Raw genomic sequence first — 9,980 nt, 5'->3', positions numbered from 1 at the left:
ATCTAACAATCTCAACTTCAAAGCTATTCCAAGCTCTTGACAATCATCTTAGAAATGATCTACTGGTGCTTGCTACTGGAAAACATCATCACACAAGACGATACCCTTCAATACTGGTATAGAAAAGTACATAGGACTGCCTTTCCTATAAGTAAATGGCTTTCCATATTATCATCTTGTATTCGACCCTGCTCAGCATAACATCCATCCCTGAGAATGTCATGGAAGCCAGGGAGCCATAGCATTCGCTTTGGTTTACCATCATCAGTGTTGCCCAAATGCCACGTAGGGAGTCTCTCAAGCCATGCTATGAGTGCCCAGGATGCCAACTGGGAGTGCCACCTATTAAGAAGTCTTTTCAGAAAAGGAGCCAGAAAAAAAACTACCTTTGTATTAAGATAATGAGTAGACACTCAACCTTAGGACCAGCAGAGTCTACAACAGTTATTCACTTCATGTCAACTCAGTCATAATGAGCATATAGCAGCCTACTCTTCCACATGGGTTTCAAATCACCAACTGCTAGACTGTCAATACCACAAAGTTGATGTCTTATCCTCCTATATGGATGAATATCTGGGGTCTTCAAAGGCAACACATCCAGGAAAATTGTGCCCCTAGAGAGCTTAGAGGTAATATAGTCCCACATGGAATTGAAGGGCCACCCCAGGAGACAGCAGCAAGCTACTCTCTATATTCAGCATTTCCTTCTAGAACCCAGGAGTCTCTTAACTTGGCACCTGAAGAAAATATGGGTTAGAAGCTTTTGCTTGAGCAATAGACCTGCCTCAGCAGGCAAGTCTCAAGCCCAGTTCTTTCATCGGTCATGATCTTGGATCTCTAGCACGGTGTCCAGAACTACACAGAAACTTCAAGGATGTGTTAGAAGATAAATGGTAATCTATGCATTTTTTATTTAAAAGCAAAGAGAGCCAAAAAGCCTATAAATAATTTAAAATTAAATGATGAAATGCATTTAGTTATCCCAAAGAAGAAAGAAAAGAAGGAATAAAAAATAATAATAAAATGGTGAACCTTTCCCAAACATTAATCACGTTGAGGGTTTTTGTTTTGTTTTGTTTTGTTTTTGTAGCTGAGATTACAGGCATGTGCCACCATGCCTTCTAATCTGTAAACTTTTGTAGAGGTGGGCTCTCATTATAATGCCCAGGCTGGTCTTGATCTCCTGGCCTCAGATGATCATCCTGCCTGGGCTTCCTAAAGTACTAGAATTACAAGTGTGAGTCACCATATCTGGCTTACTTTAAACTTAAATGGACTAAATATACCTTAAAAAACATGAAAATTGTAAGAATGAATTAAAAATGCAAGACTCAACTATATATGGCTTATAAGAGATGTACTTTATTTATTTATTCATTTATTTTTATTGTAATTATTTTTTAGCTTCCTCAGGCTGAAAGAGATGTACTTTACGTATAAACAGAGATCGATTAAAAGTACTTTCTTAAGGAAATAACAGAAAGCCAAAATCAGTGGAATAGAAAACAGACAAACATAGAGAAAATTAATACCGATAAAATTTGGTTCTTTAAAAAAACAAATGAAATTGATAAATCTACATGTAGCCAAACTGTTGAAGGAAAAAAGAAAGAGAAAGTATTAGAATTGAGAATAAAAGAGGTGATATCATTACTCCAGATCCTACATACATTTAGAGTGATAAGGGAATATTAGAAACAACGTTACACCAACAAATTCAACAATTCAAAAGGAATTGGCAAATTTCTTGATGAAAATAAAAAGGTTACCCAAATTGATACCATTTGAAATTGAATCTTTCAAAAATACTTTGAAATAATAGTAACAAACAACATGAATATAATAACAAACATAGTGTTATAATTATAAATGTAATATCTGAGTTAACTACTTATCAGAAAGTTTCTCACAAAGGCCAGGTAGTTTTACTGGCAAATCCTATCAAACGTTTAAAGAAGGAGTAACAACACTCTTACTTAAACTATTTAAGAAAACAGAGGAAGAGAGACTACTTCCCAACTTGTTATACAAGGCTACCAAAACAGTAATGTAAAACCTGACAATTATGTTCAAAAGAGAAAAAAGAGGCCAGGCCTGGTGGCTCATGCCTGTAATCCTAGCACTTTGGGAGGTCGAGGTAGGCAGATCACTTGAGCCCAGACTAGCCTGGGCAACATAGTGAAATCCATCTCTACCAAAAATACAAAAATAGGCCAGGCATGATGGCATGAGCCTGTTGTCCCAGCTACTTTTGAGGCTGAGGTGGGAAGATCCCCTGAGCCCCAGAGGTTGAGGCTACAGTCTCACTGCACTCCTGCTTAAGTGGCAGAGCAAGACTTTGTCTGAAAAAAAAGCTGAAAAAAAAGAAAGAAGAAAGAAAAGAAACAAAGAGAGGAAAGAAGGCGGGGGAGGAAAGGGAATGGAAGGGAAGGAGGGAGAGAGGAAGGAAGGAAGGAAGAGAGGTAGGGAGGGAAGGAGGAAGGGAGGAAAGGGGGATGGAAGGAGGGACGGAGGGAGGGAGGAAGAGGGAAGGAAGAGAAGGAGGGAAGGAGGAAGGGAGGAAGGAGGGAAGGAAGGGAGGGAGGGAAGGAAGAAAGGAGATGAGGGGAAGGAGGGAGGGAAGGAAGAAAGAGAGAAAGAAAGAGAGAAAAAGAAAGGAGGGAGGGAGGGAGGGGAGGGGAGGGAAGGGAAAGGAAGAAGGACGGGGGAGGGAAAGAGGAAACAAAGAGGGAGAGGGGGGATATTAAAGAGAATAAAAAAATTACAGACCAATATTCTTCACAGACATAAACACAAATTCTTCAAAAAATAGAAGTAAATCAAAGTATATGCAAAGGATAATACCTATAACCAAGAGGGGTTTATCCTAGGGGTTCAATAAATCAGAGAAAAAAAAAGTAAAACAGGCGAGCAAATCAAATGCATACAGAAAGATGGTAAAAGTAAATACAAATATAAATAATTAAATAAAAGTAATAGATTGAATGTTAAAAAAAATTCAGACTTCCAGAATGGATTAAGAAACAATAACAACATACTATGTAAATGCAATGTATATTTTAAAAAGCAGTAACCATATGCCACTTACTATACGTAACAAAACAGAAAAGTTGAAAGAATGGGGGAAAAAATCATACAAATTAAATAAAAAGAAAATTGGTGTAACTCTACTACAGGTTGATTATCCCTTATCTAAAATGCTTGTGACCAGAAGTGATTCAAATTTCAGACTTTTTTAGATTTGGGAATATTTATATACACATAATGAGATATCATGGGGATGGGACCCAAAGCTAAACACAGAATTTATTTACATTTCATATACACCTTATACACATAGCCTGAAGATGTTTTTGTACAATGTTATTAATAAGTGTGTGCGTGAAACGAAGTTTTCACTGCATGGACTGTGACCCATCACATGAGGTCAGCTGTGGGATTTTCTGCTTGTGGCGTCAATGTCAGTGCTCAAAACCTTTAAGATTTTGGAGCATTTTAGATTAGGGATATTCAGCCTGTACTAGCAACGATGATAGACTTTACGCCAAAAGGCAGCCGTAGAATTAATAACAAGAAAGCTTCAATTCGCTGGGAATGTTTAACAATTCTAAATTCATATGTACCTATAATATTTACATGGCCTCAAAGTATATAAAACAAAAATTAACAAGGGCTAAAAGGAGAAATAAAAAATAATGAATATTTGCCTCATTTTCTCACTTGTTTTTAATTTATTGAATTAAGTTGTATTTTGTGCTCATTTGTTAGTTGGTTTGAAATTTTTTAAGGACAAGCAGGGATATAGCTTAATTAATTGATTTTAAAATTCTAATAGTGAGACCTCACCTAAATTATTAAAGTTTATTATCACGGTCCCGAATTCCCTTCTGAGAAGGGGCTGAAAGTGTGTTGTCTTGGTAAGAAAGCTCCTCCTCTGGGCCTAGGACCTCCAAACAAATACTACTTCTTAATGAGACTTTCCACCTTTGCTCAATAGATTACCCTTAAATTAATTGAAGCCTTAGGACTTGGATATAAAGCAAGTAATGTGACTCCATTAAAATACTAAGGTCAAAGTGCCACGGCTATCTTGGAAATTGAATGTAGAAGTAGCATCTCTTGTTTTTATTTTCATTTTTAACCTTTTTATTCATTCTTTTATTTATTTGCTTCTTTTGAACTTTAATGGTAATGCACACATGAGATATAAGATTGAAACAAGATTGAAAACACATGAATGGAAATATTTCTTAAAAATTTATCTCAGGCCTCTGCTACTCAAGCCTCAGTTCTAATTGCACAAGTAACTCATGTTACTGAAAAGTAGGCTACCCAACATATGTTCTTCACCTCACTCTTTTTTTTTTTTTTAAATATTTACCCTAGGCACTATTTCATATCAGTTTATCGAGTGGGTACCACATTTTTTTTAATGTCTTGTATAACATCCCTGCACAGATGAAGCACATTTAACTCACCTCCCCCTTCCAAAGGTTGTTTGTAATCATTTGCTATCACGGACAACATTGTAATAAACAGCTTTATATATGTGCCTTTGTGTTTTTGCTGGAGTGTATCTAAAGAGAAAAATGTTTTAAGTGAGTTAGGTAAAATGGTATAAATGTGCATTTAATTTTGATAAACATTGCCAAATCATCCCATAGTTAAAAGTTCTACAAATGGACTCTCCCAACAAGTACTGAAAGTGCTTGTGCCCCTGAGCTTTCACCAGAACAGTTTATTATTACAATGTTTATCTTCAGCATTCTGATTGGCGAAAAATAGTTCCTTGTTGTCATTTCCAGAAGGACTACTCTTATGAGGGGATTGAGTATCTTTTAAAAATACTATAAAATAATATTAACAAAAATATGAGTATAATTAATATAACATTATAATTATAAATGTAATAAATACATCTTAAATATAAAATAAATAACATAATATATACTATTTGGCCCCCAAAAATCTGCATTACCAGTCAGATGAAAACCACTGTATACCATTCCCTATTTACATTTCTCTCTCTTTATTTCAGAAGTATTTGCTACCTTGAAATTAACATTTATCATTCTCAGGTATTTATGTAGATTATACAACACATTTATTTACTCCCAAATTACATATATTTGTGTATATGTGTGTGCATATAAGTATTTGGCATGTTTTTAAATTTCGTATACTGTCATATTGCAAGTGTTCATCCTGCAGAGTGCTTTGCATCCTCCGCATTACTTTGTGATAATTCATTCGTGATGTGTATGCAGCTCAAATTCATTCATTTTCTACTGCTCAGTAATCCATTGAATGAATATTTAACCATTTATTTATTCTACTATTGATGATCCATTTAGACTGTTTCCAATTTTTGCTCTTTCTGACAATGCTACTGTGAACATCATTGTAAACATCTCTTCATCGACATATGAGCAGACTCTGCTGGGACCTGCTGGGTCACAGGGTTTGGATCTTTCAGTTTTACTACATATTGCCAAGTTGCTTTCAAATGTAATTGTTCCAATGTATGCTCTCATCAGCAGTATAGAGGAGTCCACTTGCTTCAAAGTGTCTCCAAACTTGGCTTTAGAACATATTAATTTGTTGCCAATAGGATGCATTTGAAACAAAATTTCATACAGCTTTTAGTTTTCATATGCCTGATTATGATAAAGTATAAACTTCATCAGAGATGTGTAAGAGCCATTTGTGTTTTTCTTTTATGTGAACTGTCTGCTGTGATGTTAGTTCATTTTTTCTATTAGGTTATTGTCTTTTGTCTTATTTTTAATTGCTTCATAGAAACTTTTTTATTTTAGGAGATTAGGTAACTGCTACCTTAACTATCATTTTTTATCATCAATAGGTTTTCTAGATTTTTATTTTTCTTGTGTCCTGATTTATAGTACCTCTAAAACCAACTATTCGAATTTACATATTTTACACATATATTTACATAAATATAACTTTATATAAATGTGATCATATATAGGCATTTTGTATGTGTGCAATGCTTTTCCACTTTTTATGTGGTTTTCTCCTTATTCTCTCCTACTTTTCCCCTTATGTAAGTTCCCTATTCCACCTACAAAGATAATTCATATTATAAACTTTGCATCGATTATTCCATACTTTCATGCATTCAGATGCTTCTATCCAGACTTGTATATTTATGTACATACTCTACAGGATATTTTAATTTTGTCATTATTTGGTTTACAAACATTCAATTATGCTAATACAATATTTTTTTTTTGCTTTTTATATTTTCACTTAACAATACTTTGGGAAAATACCTCCAAGTTAATCTGTTTACTTTTAATTCGTTCTTCTAATGTCTCCTAAATTTTGTTGCATCAACAAAAATTTTGCTAAGCAAAAGTCACAGCATAGAAACTTACAGAAACCTAGAGAAGAAAAATTGTACTTAATCACGATTTTATAAATATATTTTGGATATTTATATGCATGAACTTTAAAGTGACATTAAGAAGTATATTTTGCTGCATAAAATTTTTTGTTGTGGAAATTAAATATATAAATGTATATTTACCTCTTTTGTTTATATATTTATGCATATTATATATTATAATTTTGTGTATATATTTATTTATGTATATCATGTATTATAATTTTGTGTATCTATCACATAAATATATTTTTATATTAGAGGTAACTATATATCATATATTACATATTTATAATATTTATTTATATTGTTAATATATCTTATCTATGAGGTAAATATATACTTATATATTACAGAAATGTACAGTATATAAGTATATATAATATATATTTATATTATTTATATGATATATATGGTGTATATATCTATACACACACATAGAGAAACAGCGAGAGAGACAGAAAGAGAGAACAGAGCAAAGTAATAGGAAGTACATTCTATTCCTGGCTCAGTAACAGACTGTGTGGAAGTGGGGAAATAATTTAAGTCTGTGGACTTCAGTTATCTCTCCTGTAAAATGGAGGACAGAGTCAGGACATAGACTGCCTTTCTGACGAGGTCAAAGAGTTCTTCAAGGCAGTTTAGGAGGAATCCAAGGTTTGCCAAGGCTTTGCATTCACCAGCTGATATGGCGCCACCACGTGGTAATAGTGTGAACAGTTTAAAATGTATTGGATCCATCAGCTTTTAAACATGATTCATCAATGTTTAATCTGAGGAATTAAGATTATTTAAACTTGGATGTAGACATTGAGACTTTATTAATCTGTTTATTTTCACTATTTGAACTTTGTATAAAATGTGACTACAGTGTATAGACTGGGAAGCTTTGAAATCTAACATTGTTTCTGTACCACACAGTAACAACCAACCACATTTAAAAATGGGGATAATGTTATATAATAGAAAAATTATTCATATCCAGAAAGTATCTTTTAAACAACAATAGCAACATCTTTTAATATCCATATGGGTAAATAAAACTTTTCGAAATGCCTAAAATCCTTGAAATTACTTAAGTGAGTGGGGTAAGCACAGAGACGGATGAAGTACCTCAAGAACTTTTATCATTAGTGTTATATTATTGTTCAGGCTTCAAAATATTTGGGATATACACTAAACTGAAGCACATTACACGATCTAGTAGTGAGATAGTAGAATCAAAGTGGAGTGTCAATTTTATTTCTCTAACATTTATGTACCTATTGTCATTTATTGAAAATATCAACTCTTACTGTTTTTAGATATTTGATTTAAGTTTTTGAGTAAATTCTTAATTTTAGTGCAGTTTTAGATTCACAGAAAATTTGCAAAGAAATGAATTTCCATGAACCCTGTACCCAGTTTTCTATTTTAGCATATAACATAACCACAGCTCATTTGTCATAACTAAATAACAAACATCGATACATTATTATTAATTAGAATTTGTACTCTATTCAGATTTGCTTAATTTTAATCTAATGTTATTTTTCTGTTCCAGGATGCCATCGTACATTTAGACATCATGTCTCCTTGTGCTCCTCTTCACTGTGACAATTTCTCTGATTCTCCTCATTTTTGAAGGCTTTGGCAGTTTTGAAGAGTGTTAGGTATTTTGTGGACTGTTCCTCCTCAACATGACCTGTTACTGTTAAAAACCATGATCATCTGTTAACCTTGATTATCTGGCCAACGTCGTGTTTTCCAGGTTTCTCCATTGGAAAGTTACTCTTCTTCCCACTTTGCATGTAATACTCTTTGGAAGGAAGTCACTGTGCAAAACCCACACTTAAGAGGTAGGTAGAGGACTATACTCACTTCCTGAAGCAGAAACTACGAACATCAGTTACCTAGAATTCTGTGTATTTGTCTCTTTTCCACCTTTGTTTATTTAGTCAGTTATTTATATCAGAACAACTCATGAATATTTATTTTATACTTTGGATTACAATCCATTGCTACACTATCTTGAGTGCTCAAATTGCTCTAGTTCTGGCCACTGGGAGCTCCTTCAGGCTGACTTCTCCTTTTCCTTTGACACACTCCCATTGTTTTGGTTTTGGAGCACTTCTTTACTTCCTGACCCTACAAGATGCTCATCTTGTGTGTTTCCCACCCCAGCCTTAGAATCAGCCATTTATCCATGCTCTGGTTCATTTCATTGGAGAATGGTATTAGAAACCAACCAAGATGTGGGCACAAGGCGCGACTTTTGTTGACTTTGGATCCTTCCTCTGTATGTATTTACATAAATGTTTTCCTTCCATGTCTTGATTGTCCTAAAATTGAGCTTGTTTTAAATAGAGCTTTGACATATTTAAGAATAGTCAACAAGACTTCTTTCACTTTTTTAACTATTCTTTTGATTATTGCTACTGCTAACACTACTACTCCACTAATGGTGAAGTTTGTCACTCTCAAATGTGAATCCAGGATGAAAGCTTTCTGGAGCAAAATACATAAATTATTTATGCACTTTTCCTAGCTACATTCCTTTTCACTAAATCAGCAGCCAACAAATATGTGTCCCTAAGTGAATAAACAGATCTGTGTGTACATATGCATACAGGTGTTTCCCTTTAGGCTTCTTATTGGAGCACATTTCTAGAAGAAATGTGCCAAAATTATTAGACTTTGATTCACTTGAAAGCAGCACCTGTGTGTTGGCTTCATCTTTACATTTCCAGAGCTTAGCTCAATGCTTGATACATTCCAGAGGTTTCCTAAAGGTTTGCTGAATAATTTGCCGAGCTCCCTGGAACATGGTAAAGTTCACCATCAATCATTTAAATGCGTCTCAGGCTTTTTGTTTTTGGTTTTGTTTTGATAAGGTTTTGTCACACTTTATCTGCTCATTTTTACTTAAGAAGGTTTCAATGACAGTAGTTAAAGAAATTGTGGCCACTATCACTTTTTTTTTGGTGAAACTGATTTCATCTCTCTGATGCTCTTTTATCTGAGCCATGGTAAATTAATCACACTTTTAGGAGTCTCCTTCACTGGTGAAATAAAGCCCAAACTGATCATTTAAGACAAAACGCTTGCCCAAAAGAAGCCTGTAAAACCAGAATGTGTTTTTCCTTGATTCACAGTAAAACATGAGCCCTTTATTTGAGCTCTTTATGACATGGAAAAGCGTTTCTATGTATTGTGTTGAATAAGCTATTCTTCCCCCGGATGGTACTGAATTTAATTAAAGAAAATATCTTCATGAGAATAAGGCTTTAATGATATACCGCTTCATTTTAAGACCATAAGTCATCATATCCTCTAAATGGTAGGATAATGATGCTGAAACAAAACACTAGAAGGAAAAGTTATTCATTTGGTGTTCAGTCTTTCTGGGGAAAACGTGTGCGGTTTTATTCTTTATCTTCCTTATATTTTTACTTCCAATTTCCCACTTAAAAGAAGATTCTCTTGTATGTTCTATTTTAATTTTACTCTAGATTCAGTACAATTTCATAAAATGAAATTTATTTAAATATAATTCAGGAACCAAGCCGTCTTGAATGAAAGTATTTTGAGA

The sequence above is a fragment of the Cebus imitator genome, unplaced genomic scaffold, assembly GCF_001604975.1.
Source record: "Cebus imitator isolate Cc_AM_T3 unplaced genomic scaffold, Cebus_imitator-1.0 Scaffold81, whole genome shotgun sequence".
NCBI classification, from domain to species: Eukaryota; Metazoa; Chordata; class Mammalia; order Primates; family Cebidae; genus Cebus; species Cebus imitator.
The sequence above is the reverse complement of the archived record's forward strand: the minus strand, read 5'-3'. Positions refer to the sequence as shown.